Source organism: Tamandua tetradactyla, chromosome X (genome assembly GCF_023851605.1).
Source record: "Tamandua tetradactyla isolate mTamTet1 chromosome X, mTamTet1.pri, whole genome shotgun sequence".
In the NCBI taxonomy this organism is placed as follows: domain Eukaryota; kingdom Metazoa; phylum Chordata; class Mammalia; order Pilosa; family Myrmecophagidae; genus Tamandua; species Tamandua tetradactyla.
Window position 1 is genome coordinate 13,125,107 of NC_135353.1, and position 13,528 is coordinate 13,138,634.

General features: G+C 40.3%; 1 long non-coding RNA gene across 3 annotated transcripts in view; it reads left to right on the plus strand.

Annotated features, from left to right (window-relative positions):
* The window catches only part of LOC143670355 (uncharacterized), a 249,778-nt gene that overhangs the window by 153,064 nt on the left and 83,186 nt on the right, over positions 1–13,528 (plus strand). For all 3 annotated transcript variants that reach the window (XR_013169331.1, XR_013169332.1, XR_013169333.1), the window contains 2 exons: positions 8,525–8,638; positions 9,415–9,492. This is a non-coding gene — a long non-coding RNA (uncharacterized LOC143670355). The remainder of the gene's footprint in view (positions 1–8,524; positions 8,639–9,414; positions 9,493–13,528) is intronic.

The window sequence follows — 13,528 nt, forward strand, 5'->3', positions numbered from 1 at the left end:
CTAAGACATCCAGAGAAAGATACCTTGACTCAAGAAAGGCAGATAGCATCTAAAAAACCTCTGTCAGCTGAGAAGGCACGTGGTTGGCATCTGCTTGTCCTTTCACTTCTAGTTTCAAACATCTTCCCCAGGGACATTTTCTTTCCACATTTCCATGTCTCTATCTTTGTTGGCTCTGAGCTCTTCCCAAAATGGCTCCTTCATAAATATATACAATAAGCACACTCTATTAGTTAGGGTTCTCTATAGAAACAGAATCAACAGGAAACACTCACAATATAAAATTTATAAAAGTGTCTCATGTAACCATGGGAATGCAGAGTCAAAAATCCACGGGGCAGGCTGTGAAGTTGATGATTCTGATGGTGGGTCTGGATGAACTCCGCAGGAGAGGCTCACTGACTAAAGCAGGGAGAGAGTCTGTTTCTTCTGAATTCCCATTAAAAGGCTTCCAGTGATTAGATTAAGTATCACTCATTGCAGAAGACACTCACCTTGGCTGATTACAAATGGAATCAGCTGTGGATACAGCTGATATGATCATGATTTAATTCTATGAAATGTCCTCATCGCAACAGACAGGCTAGCACTTGCCCAACCAGAGAAACAGGTGCCACTACTTGGCCAAGTTGACACATGAACCTGACCATGACAGTCCAACCCTCGTCAACATGGCAGCTATAAATATCACCTTAAACCATACTCAACTGTCCTGCATATAACTGGAAACACATTAAATCTCTCCAGAAGCAAGCAAATCCTTGGGTAATATTCATTCTTAAAATTGATATCTTACAACTTAAATAGCATAGCATGAACAAAACAGCATTACAGTCCTTGTTTCTGTAACTGATCACATGGTTGGAGTTCATATTTATCACTACCTTCTTGCACTACCCATTCCATGTTCCCTTTACCTTCAGCAAGCACTTCAGCTGGCCGTGGTTCTTTGCCTGGTGGGGTGACCCAAACCTTCATTCCTGAAGTTTCAGAGCCATTGGTAGTCCTGCCTGGATTGGGGTTGTTGTAGTTTTCCATTGATTACAATCACAGGGCACGGTAGTACTAAAAGATGCCCTAGGTGCTCTCCTATATTCAAAGAAAACTCTTCTTTACCTCTGTTGTGTAGTTGCAGTCCTATTGCCCCGATAGTCGGGGTCAGTCACCCCAGCCAGTAATGTAATCCTCTGCTTTTGCTTGTTGATCCAGGGGCATGAAGAGCCCAAAGGGACCAGGTGCAGTCTTAGATTCCAATTCAATTGAATCATTGTTGTTTCTCCTGGTGGAAGCACTCCCCATCTTGGAACTAGGAATCTGTAGACCAGTAGAGCTCAGGGACGCAGGGACAGGAAGCAAAAAATTTTCCTAGTGGATCACTAGGGGTAATGGTGAGTGGTACCACTCCCATTTCCACCCCTTGGTTCCTGGACCCATAGATCCTGGCTATGGGAGAAACAGCACCATACAGCGGATGCTGATTCAGAGCATATATAGCTTCCTGGTACACATTACTCTAGACCGTCAAGGGATTGTCACCTAGTTAGCACTGTAACTGAGTTTCCAAAAGGTCATTCCACCTATCAATCCAGCTGCTTCTGGATGATGGGGAACATGGTAAGACCAGAGAATTCCATGAGCATGTGCCCATTCCCGCACTTCATTTGCTGTGAAAAGTGTTCCTTGATCAGAAGCAATGCTGTGTGAAATACTGTGACAATGGATAAGGCATTCTGTAAGCCCACAGATGGTAGTTTTGGCAGAAGCACTGCATGCATGGAAAGCAAACCCATATCCAGAGTATATGTCTGTTCCAGTTAGAACAAATCACTGCCCCTTCCATGAAGGGAATTGTCCAGTGTAATCAACCTGCCACCATCTAGCTGGCTGGGCACTTCTGGGAATGGTGCCATATCAGGGGCTGAGTGTGGGTCTCTGCTGCTGGCAAATTGGGCGCTCAACAGTGACTGTAGCTAAGTCAGCCTTGGTGAGTGGAAGTCCATGTTGCTGAGCCCAGGTATAACCTCCATCCCTACTACCATGACTACTTTGTTCATGAGCCCATTGGGCAATGACAGGAGTTGCTGGGGAAAGAGGCTGACTGGTATCCACAGAACCGGTCATCTTATCACTTGATTATTAAAACCTTCCTCTGCTAAAGTCACCCTCTGGTGCATATTCACATGGGGCACAAATATGTTCATGTTTTTAGACCACTCAGAAAGATCTAAACACATACTTCTTCCTCAGACCTCTTTGTCACCAATTTTCCAATTATGGTCTTTCCAAGTCCCTGACCATCCAGCCAAACCATTAGCAACAGCCCTTGAGTCATTATACAAACGCACCTCTGACCAGTTTTCCTTCAATAAAAAATGAACAACCAGGTGCACTGCTCAAAGTTGTGCCCATTGGGAGGATTTCTTCTGACCACTGTCCTTCAAAGACACCGCAGAAAGGGGTTGTAGTGCTGCAGCTGTCCACTTTTGGGTGGTACCTGCATATCATGCTGAACCATCTGTAAACCAGGCCCGAATTTTCTCTTCCTCAGTCAGTTCACTGTAAGGAGCTCCCCAAGAGGCCATAACTCTGGTCTGGGAAGGAGAACGTACTGTGGCGGGAATGGAGACCATGGCCATTTGGGCCATATCCTCATGTAACTTACTTGTGCCTTCAGAACCTGCTCTGGCCCAATCTCATATACACCATTTCCATTTTACAACAGAGTGCTGCTGCACACTCCTAACTTTATGGCTTGGTGGGTCAGACAACACCCAGCTCATGATTGGCAACTCAAGCCTCATGGTAACTTGGTGGCCCATGGTTAAGCATTCAGTTTCTACTAAGGCCCAGTAACAGGCCAAAAGCTGTTTCTCCAAAAGAGAGCAGTTATCTGAAGCAGATGGTAAGGCTTTGCTTCAAAATCCTAAGGGTCTGCATTGCAATTCTCTTATAGGGGCCTACTAAAGGCTCCAAACAACATCTCTATTTTGCCACTGACACTTCTAGCAACATTGGATCTGCTGGATCATATTCCCCAAGTGGCAGAGCAGCTTTTACAGCAGCCTGGACCTGTCGCAGAGCCTCCTCTTGTTCAGGTCTCCACTCAAAATTAGAAGATTTTCTGGTCACTCAATAAATGGGCCGGAGTAGTACACCCAAATGAGGGATATGTTTTTGCCAAAATTCAAAGAGACAAACAAGGTGCTGTGCCTCTTTTTGGGTCATAGGAGGGGTCAGATGCAGCAAATTATTGTTCACCTTAGAAGGGATATTTTGACATGCCCCACACCACTGGACACCTAGAAATTTCACTGAGGTGGAAGTCCCCTGTATTTTTGTCAGATTGATCTCCCATCCTCTGACACGCAAATGCCTTACCAGAAAGTCTAGGGTAGTTGCTACTTCTTGCTAACTAGGTCAAATCAACATTATATCATCAATATAATGGAGCAGTGTGATGTCTTGTGGGAGGGAGAAACGATCAAGTTCCTTGTGGACAAGATTATGGCATAGGCTGGAGAGTTGATATACCCTTGAGGGAGGACAGTGAAAGTATATTGCTGACCTCGCCAGGTCAAAGCAAACTGTTTCTGGTGGTCCTTACTAACAGCTATTGAGAAGAAAGCATTTGCCAGATCTATAGCTGCATACCAGGTACCAGAGGATGTACTGATTTGCTCAAGCAATGATACCACATCTGGGACAGCAGCTGAAATTGGAGTTACCACCTGGTTGAGCTTACGATAATCCACTGTCATCCTCCAAGACCCATCTGTTTTCTGCACAGGCCAAACAGGAGAGTTGAATGGGGACGTGGTAGGAATCGCAACCCATGCATCCTTCAAGTCCTTAAGAGTGGCAGTAATCTCTGCAGTCCCTCCAGGAATAGGTATTGCTTCTGATTTACTATTTTGCTAGGTAGGGGCAGTTCTAGTGGCTTCCATTTGGCCTTTCCCATGATAATAGCCCTCACTGCATGATTTAGAGAGCCAATGTGGGGATTCTGCCAGTTGCTCAGTATATCTATTCTAATTATACATTCTGGAACTGGGGAAATAACTACAGAATGGGTGCAGGGGTCCAATGAACCCACTGTGAGACGGATCTGAGTTAGAACTCCATTGATCATCTGACCTCCATAAGCCCTCACTCTGACTGGTGGACCAGAGTGACGTTTCGGGGCCCCTGAAATTAGTCACTTCTGATAGTAATAATAATCTAATCTTTCTAATAATCCCCAAAATATCTGATAATTTCCTTTTCCCCAGTGCACAGTTACCCTGGTAAAAGGCCGTTGGTCTCCTTGGGAAGGCTTGAAGGAAGATTAACAGTCTAAATTTGTGGCAGTGTAACAGGGTTCTCCCCCAAAGGGACCTTACCACCCCTTCATTCAAGGGGCTCTGGGTCTGTAAACTGTCTCAATTCTGTAAATTGATTAAGGGGCCATGACTCTGTGTTTTTGTAATTCAGGTTAGACTTCTATTCACTTGACCTAGAACTCTTGTTTATACAGCTCAAACAAGAATTTAGTAGACTGCCCTTTTATTGTATTTCTAGGTACCCCATGATTTACTAGCCAATGCCACAAACCTCTGTGAGTCATATAATTTTGACTCCTGCTTTGAGTTTGATATCTATTATAGTAGCCATGTCTACCCTGTCTTTGGCAATTAAGTGCTGCCACCTGGCTTCTGCCAACTCAGGATATGGTCATCCCCATTGTGTTTAAGGATTCAAGCTCAGTGACAACAGTAATATCTGACCTACAGAGTAGTGCAACTACAGAGCTGTTCAGGGATGATGGTGCTAATCTCACAAATTTATTCCTCACTGTTCTGGTAGAAGGTACATCCTCTGGACATTCCTGGGGTATAAGAGCAGACTTTGCATGATAAATCTACTCTAACATTCCAATTTTCTAAGCCTCTGGATCCTCTCATCTAAATTATACCAGGGCAGTTCTGGCATTTCAAGCTCAGGTAATGTCAGCCACCTTTTTGATCCATGTTTCAACCAACCATCCAAACAAACTGTTAATACCTTTTCTAACCCCTCAAGCTATAGCATTGAATGCAGAATCTCTGCTTAGTGGGCCCATATCAATAAATTCAACCTGATCCAGCCTTATATTCCTCCCACCATATCCCACACCCTTAAAATCCATTGCCACACATATTCCCCTGATTTCTGTCTATATAAATTGGAAAACTCACACAGTTCTTTTGGAGTATAATGTACCTCTTCATGTGTGATACTTTGTACCTCACCTTTAGGGGCCTGTTGGGACTTTAGTCTAGTTATAGGTCTAGAAGAAATGAGGGGTGGTGGGGGTGGGTCATGAAAAGAATTAGAAATATCTTCCAAGCCATTTGCTTCAGGGCCTTCATTTGCAGTTTCATCTGGTGAAACAGGATTAATCACTCTAGGGCTTATCCCTTCAGGAGGAGGTTGGGTGGCTAACTCCTCAAGGCAGGCTGGAGGTGAGGCGGATATGTCCTCAGGGCAGACTATTACAGGGTTATCTAGAGAAGACTCACCATGACCTAGGGTTTCATCGTCACCCCCGATATCATTATCAATCCATATGTCACCATCCCATTTTTCAGGGTCCCACTCCTTTCCAATCAATGCCCTCACTTTAATGGCAGACACCATGCAAGATTGAGATTTCAGTTTATGTTGTAAAGTTGCTACTCTAACGATAAGATTCTGAGTCTGATTTTCAGAGATCTCAAGTCTATGGCTACAGGAAAGAAGATTTTCCTTCAGGATACTCATAGAAACTTCTACATCTGTCAGACAGCACTTAAGTTTCTCATTTGAAGCCCTAAGACCATCCCTTTCACTCCTTAATATAGCCAGTGTATCTAAAAACAACCAGCCAACATGTCCATATCTCTTATTGCCACAAAACTCTGTAAAGGTGTCAAAAACCTTATCCCCCAGAGCCTGGCTTCATACAAGCGAAGCATTAGGAGACCTGAATGGTGATATTTTGACTATCACTCCATGGATTGGGAGTGTCATTCTGCTTATGGGAATCAGGATCCTTAGTGCCTTTGAGTCCAGTCAGAGTAGAAAACCCTTCATAAAAACCCATTTTTAAGATTCTGTTTCTTAAGAACCACTCTTGGTACCAAGTTGTATTAGTTAGGGTTCTCTAGAGAAACAGAATCAACAGGAAACACTCACAAATATAAAATTTATAAAAGTGTCTCACATAACCATGGGAATGCAGAGTCCACATTCTGCAGGGCAGGTTGTGAAGCTGACAGTTCCGATGGAGGGTCCTGGTCCACAGGAGAGGCTCACTGGACAAAGCAGAAAGAGTCTGTCTCTTCTGAGTCTTCCTTAAAAGGCTTCCCATGATTAGATTAAGCATCACTCGTTACAGAAGACATTCCCCTTGGCTGATTACAAATGAAATCAGCTGTGGATGCAGCTGATATGATCATGATTTAATTCTATGAAATGTCCTCGTCGCAACAGACAGGCCAGCACTTGCCCATTCAGACAAACAGGTACCACCACTTGGCCAAGTTGACACATGAACCTTACCATGACACCCACTTTGAATGGGCAGACATGTATTTCTTTGGAAACTACTTAATGGAAAGGTTCCAACCACAACTGGGTGAGTCACATCTCAATGGAAACAACCTAAGTAAAGGGTCCACCATTAAAAATACGTCTGCTCCACAAACTTGGATTAGGAAAAAGAACATGGCTTTTCTGGGTTGCATAACAGTTTCAAATCAGCACACTCCTCCACCATTGTAATTTAGGTTCATGAGAATGATAATTTGTGCTTTTAATACTAAGGTCCCTGGAAAAGGAGAAGCCACTTCTTAGATCTTGGACCAGATACAATGATAGAATGAACTATAGATTGCCTCCCTTGGGAAGAGAATATGTGCTTTCTATATGTAGGATGAAAAATTAAAAGTTTCTTGACCAGAAAAGCTTGTCTGTGACATAGTCAATATTAAATACTATGTGTTCATGCTACCATTTCTACCTCCTGGGAACACAGAAAGAAGGCTGAATATCCTTGTCTTCTCTTCAGATGTGTTAGGTTTGAGTTTGGCTTATGGTGTGTGGACATAAGTGATAATGTATTATTCAATGAATATAGTCAGGAAAATCATTCTAGGTATATCCGTCAAAGATTAAAAGCAAAGAATTAGTTATCAAAATGTTGGAAGGACTTGAAGAGTAAAAGAGATAAGGAGAGGATTTTCCACTTTTTAGGAAGATGCTCCTGCCCTATAACTGGAGTCTCTAGCACATCCTCCCCCCTAAACTGTTGTCTTTGTTAGTACCATGCTACAGCTGCCTAGAGCACCTCAGGAGCCTGCATCCCTCCTAATCCTGCCGAAACTGCCTCTGATGCTACCTTTCCTAACAAATGCAATTATATTTTTAAAACTTCAATATCACTCCATTTATTTTTCATTCTACATGATCTCTCAGTGTCTGAGAAGGTTATTCAAATTCTCCCTGCATTTCTGTCTTTCTTTCAGTTATTCTTTATCAAAAGGCAAGAATCACATTTTGAGACACTATTATTAAGTCCAAGTATGTTCATGATAATATTCTTGCTCAATTTTCCCTTTTATCAATGTATTATGACTTTATTAATTCCACATGATGGGTTTTTGGCTTGAATTATATTTTTGCCGTCTATTAAGGTTACTTTTTTAGCTTTAATTTGATTCATACTTGTCTGGCACATATTTTTAACCATTTTAAAAAACTTCTATATGTTGTAATTTTAAGGTTTTTAAAAAAATTTGGAGTCTCACCTTTTTAAAAATCCAATCTGATAAACTTATTGACAGGATTTTCTATTGTTTTCATTCTCCTCTTTTAGAATGAAAGCTTCCTCATGGCAGCTGTTTTTGCCTGCTTTAGTGTTTTCAAAATGGGTCAGTGTGTAGTGAACCTAAACTCTTACGTGTCTGAGAAAACTTTTATTACACACCCACATTGAAATGCTAAATGGGCCGAGTATAAAATTTCTACATCTTATATTCATTTCTTTTAATACTTAAAAAAATTTGTTCTCTTGATTCCAGTGTTGCTGATGAGAAGTCTAAAGTTAATCTGATTTTCATTCTTTTGAATTTGATCTTATTCTTCTTTTTTAAATTAGAAATTTTGTTTTCTTTTTTGCTTTTGATGATTTTAAGTTTTATTTTAATGACTACACCTAAGGATTTCCTTATTTCTCTTGTTTTGCACTCTATTAAGACTTTACAAGCATGGTCATTCAAGTTTATTTCTGAGAATCTTCATCTTCATAATTTCTTCATATATTTCTGTGGCAAAGAATTCTAATGTTTACCATTATGCATGTTTCTCTTTTTCCCTTACAAACTGATAGACTGCCATTCCCATACCTTTGTGGTTAGATGAGTTCTGACCAATGTAATAAGGGCAAAAGTGATAAGTACCTCCATCCCTGGCCTCTACAATGTCTCACATGGGTCTTCTCATGCCCTTTTCATCCACTGTCTGGCAGGAAACAAAGGATTCTTTGGAGAACTGAGGCTATCGAAGGTGCAGGAGCCACTGTGTGGGACCCTGAATGACTTCAGAGAGCAGAGCAACCCCCACCTGACTGGCCTATAATTTTGTAAGAAATAAACCTTTATTGTATTTGGCTACTAGGTTCTTGGGTATTTTTCTAGAGCAGATGGTGTTACTTCCTCTGCTTAATAAAATTTCCATCTTTCCTTTATTCTTCTTTTATGTTGCCAGTTCTACCTATATCCACCATGTCTCTGAGCCCTTCTTATAGGTTTTTAATCTCTTTTTTTCTTGCTGGTTTCTGGGAAAATTCCTCAATTTGATTTTCCAAATCATTGATTTATTCTTCAGCTGTAATCATCCTGCTAATTATTCCATGTATTATGCTCTTGATTTCAAATATTGTATGTTTTATTCCTAACACTTCCACTTGTTATTTATAAATTCTTATTTCTGTTTTAGATTGCTAATACCTTCCTTTATCTCTATAAGAATACTTTATTTGTACATGTAACTCTAAATACATTTGAAATTATTGGTCTATCTGTTATAATAATTCTGTTTTGGTGGCATACACCTTTCAGTTCATATCTGGTGAGTTTAAAGTTAGTGACCGTGATATGCCCCCGGAGATCCCAAAGTGCGCCCAAAATGCTGTTGTTTCCTTTCCTTGTCTGCCACCTGACAAGGAAGCTTCTTTGATCCCCTTTGTCTTTTAGGCACAAAAACTGTATTGGGAGGAAGACATTTCCATCAGTTCTGGGGTTTTAGAGAGGAGGGAAATGGGGGTGGGGGAGCAGTGTGATCGTTTGGGGGAACGCGTCAATGCTAGCAGGCAAGTTGGTAGCCCCCACCTGTTTTATCAACTTCTCATTCCAACAGGGCTTCTGCACTGTCCTCATATCCCTGTGACACCTGCAACCTGGACTTTTGCTCCTGATCTCTATGACAAATAGGCAGGTAAAGGTAACTAAGGAAAAAAGACAAGAGGAGAACTTAACAATTATCTTCCAGGCATCCTCTCATTGCCCTGCCCCCTGCCCCCTCTACATTATGTCTTAAGCTGCAGTTGTTCACTACCCCACACACTCACACACACCCAATGACAGAGGCTCAAGTCAGCCTACAGTTTTGCCAGGACTGTCTCAAATTTTGTTTTCCTTTTTATTGTTAGTTTCTCTGATACATCTTCCTAAGTTTTATAATTTTCTCAGGGTTGATTTAAGTGAAGCATCCAATAGCCCATGCTATTCACCATCTTAACAAGAAATGGAAATGAATTAACACTTAATATTGAATGTGTTGAAAGATCCCATTTTTATAAAAATATTTGCCTCTCTACTCTCCTTTCTAAATTTATTCAAAACAACTGTGTGCATTGATGTTCCCTTTATGCTTATTTTTATTTATAACTTATTACATATAGCTTACTTATAACTTATTTATATGTTATATATAATTATATGAAACTTATTTATGACTTAATAACTGCTTATATCTGGGTATTGTATTCAGGATGATATTTTACATTCCCTTTTGTAATTTTCTCTATTGTTCAAATAACTTATAGCATGTTTTTATCAGTTTTTATAAAAACAACAGAGTTATCCTTCTTAAAAGAAGGAAAGGCATAAACAATGAATAAATTGTGCAGCACGATTTGAAGTTCTCACATTTGGATAATCTCATTTAAGGAATTAGCTTAGGTTTAGGTTTAGCAATACGCATATGAATTTCTAAATATCAGCTGGCAGCTACTATTTTACAAATTTCTTTATACTTCCAATATCACAAAATTATGATCAGCTATTTTTCATCTCTCACTTTAATTCAATTCATCATATTTTTTTAGCCCTTTCCATGTGCCATGCAATATGCTAAGAATTGTTAGCAAAAAGATGAATAATGTAACATGATTCTTTGAAGAAGTCATGGTCCAATGAGAGAGATATTTACTTAGAAAATTGATTATAATCTAATAAAAGTAAAGAAAGTGCTATGATTGTGTTAGGAACAGGGTTTAATAGTAGCCAAAGAAAGAAAATCTGAATTATGACTGAAAGCTATTAGTTTCTATGTGGCAGAGGTTGTAAGATTTAAGCTGAATCTTATTAAAAAGAGGATTATGAAAGGAATAAGGACATTGAAAATACGGGAAAGAGTATGAAGAAAAGCAAGGGAAAGTTAAAGATGATCATGTATTCAGGGAATGATGAATACATTGGTGGGTATAGAAACATTGCTTCTTGTGGGATTGGTGAGAAAGAACCTGCAGAAGAAAAGATCATATTATCATGGACTTGAGTATCATAGTAAATAGTCAAGTAAAAAAAGAATTTGAACTTTATTTCTAGGTAATAATAACCACTAAGATATGTATATTATTGATCTAAATGTACTAGAAAGATTGGGGTTGAAAGGAGAATTTAGGGAGCTTTTAGAGATGGCCATTTGCCATTCATTCATTCACTCAACACTTTATTTATTGCATGCCTACCATGTACCAGCTATGACTGTAGGCTTAAGGTATATGGTGGTGCACAAAACAGAAAATTCTTGCCCACATGGAAGTTATATTCCAGTGGCAGATGCAGACAATAAACAAGATACATTATTAAAATAGTATGGAAAGTGGTAAGTGGTCTGAAGGAAGAATAGCATAGGAAACATGGTTGGGAAGAGTTCTGTGGGTGATTTATTTTCCATGTAGTTTTGTAGGCTGAACAATGCCCTCAACAAAGACTTCCACATCCTAGTCCCCATAATCTGTGAATATGTTACTGACTTGATAAAAGGGGCCTTGCAGATATAATTAAATTAAACATCTTGAGATGGGGTGATTATCCCAGATTATCTACGTGGGCACCATCTAGTCACAATGGTCCTTTTAAATGAAAGAGGGAAGCGAAAGGCCTAGACTCACCAATAGGAGATAGGACAACAGAAGCATGAGGTCAGAATGATGGGAGGAAGGGGCCACAAGGCAAGGAATGCAGGCTTCTTAGAAGCTGAAAAAGACAAGGAAACAGATTCTCCCCTCAGAATTTCCAAAAGGGACCAATCCTGCTGACATATTGACTTTTGTCCAATGAGACTGATTTTGAATTTCTGACCTCCAGAACAGTAAGATAAATTGGCATTGTTTTTAGCCACTAAGTTTGAGAAAATTTATTACAGCAGCAATAGGAAATTGATACATATAGGTTCTTCTATAAATATGATGACTTTTGAGTAGAGAAATGTAAGAAGTGAGAGAGGCCTACAGATGTCTGAGAGAAAACCATTTCAGGTAGAAGTAATGTCAAGTGCTTGGAGATGTGTTTGTGGTACAGTGAAGAGACAAGCATGGCTGGAGTGAAATGAACAAAGGGAAGGATAGCTGACTACAAACTCAGAGAGTTAATGGGGACCTGATTGTTTAGGATCTTGCAGCCAGTGCAAAGACTGTTGCTTTTACTCTAAGTGCCATGGTAGCTATTGGATGGTTTTGACCAGAGAAATGACATGATATGACATACATTCTGTCAGGATCACTTGAAAGACTATTTGCATTAGTTTTCTATTGCTGCACAGCAAATTACCACAAATTTAGTAATTTAAAACAACACACATTTATTATTTCACAGTTACAGTGAGTCAGAACTCCAGGCACAACTTAACTGGATCTTCTGTTCGGCTCACAAAGGTGCAATAAAAGTGTTAGTGAGGACTGCCTACTGTTCCCATCTGGATTATCCAAACTCATTCCAAGTTCAATCAGGTTTTTGGCAGAACTCAATTTCTTGAAGTTTGTAGGCCTGTGGTCTCATTTACTTGCTGGCTTCAGTCAGAAAATAGTCTCAGGTCCTAGGAGCTATACACAGTTCCTTGAAATGTGGCCCACATAGGTGGTTCACAACAATTCATCCAGGCCAGCGAGAGTGCTTCTCTCTGACATCCAACCCCGCCTCAAATATGCTACAATGGAGCCTTTTATAGCATAATATAGTTAAAGTAGTAATTATCACAGAATAGTCGTGTGTTCCAATCACACTCAAAAGGAGAGGATTACAACAAGGCATGTTGTACTGGTTTAAAACTGTTGTGTACCCCACAAAAGCCATGTTCTTTAACCCTGCTTAAATATTGTTGGGTGAGATCTTTATGATTAAGTTGTTCCATGGAGATGTGATGCACTCAGTTGTGGGAGGGACCTTCTGATTAGGTGGTTTACTTTGGAGATATGTCTCTGTCCATTCAAAATGGATCACTTACTGGAGCCCTTTAAGAAGAAACCATTTGGAAAAAGCTTTAGACCCCACACAGCCAGAGACCTTTGGAGATGCAGAAATAAAATGCCTCCATGGAAACCATTTGAAGAAGCCAGGAGAGAAAGCTAGGAGACATCACCACGTGCTTTCCCAGATGAGAGAGAAACCCAGAACATCATCAGCCCTTTCTTGAGTCAAGGTATCTTTCCCTGTATGCTTCAGTTTGGACATTTGCATAGCTTAGAACTGTAATTTGCAACTTTATAAATTTCCTTTTTAAATGCCATTCCACTTCTGGTATATTGCATTCTGGCAGATTTGACAAACCAGATTTTTGGTACCAGAGAAATGGGGTGCTACAGTTCACCAATTTTAAACCTGTTGGGGTGGCTTTTTAAATGGATAAAGGGGGGATTCTGAAAGAGTTGTGAGGATCTTGATAGAGAAGGCCTAGAATGCTTCAAAGAAACTGTTGGTAAAATGTGGACTCTAAAGATACTTCTGATGAGGATTTACGCAGAAATGAGGAATGTGTCATTGCAAACTGTTGTTGGATCTATATAAGTGGAACCACTGGGAATCTGAACTTAAATGGACAGAAAAGAGACAAATTGAAGGAAAAATGACTTCAAAGGCATAGCCATACTGAGGTCTGAAGCCAAGAAACCTTGGGCCAGGAGAGCGGGCTCACCTATGTACTTGGAGAGGGTGGATTTGCCCCAAAGGCAGAAATCAGGCCTCCCACC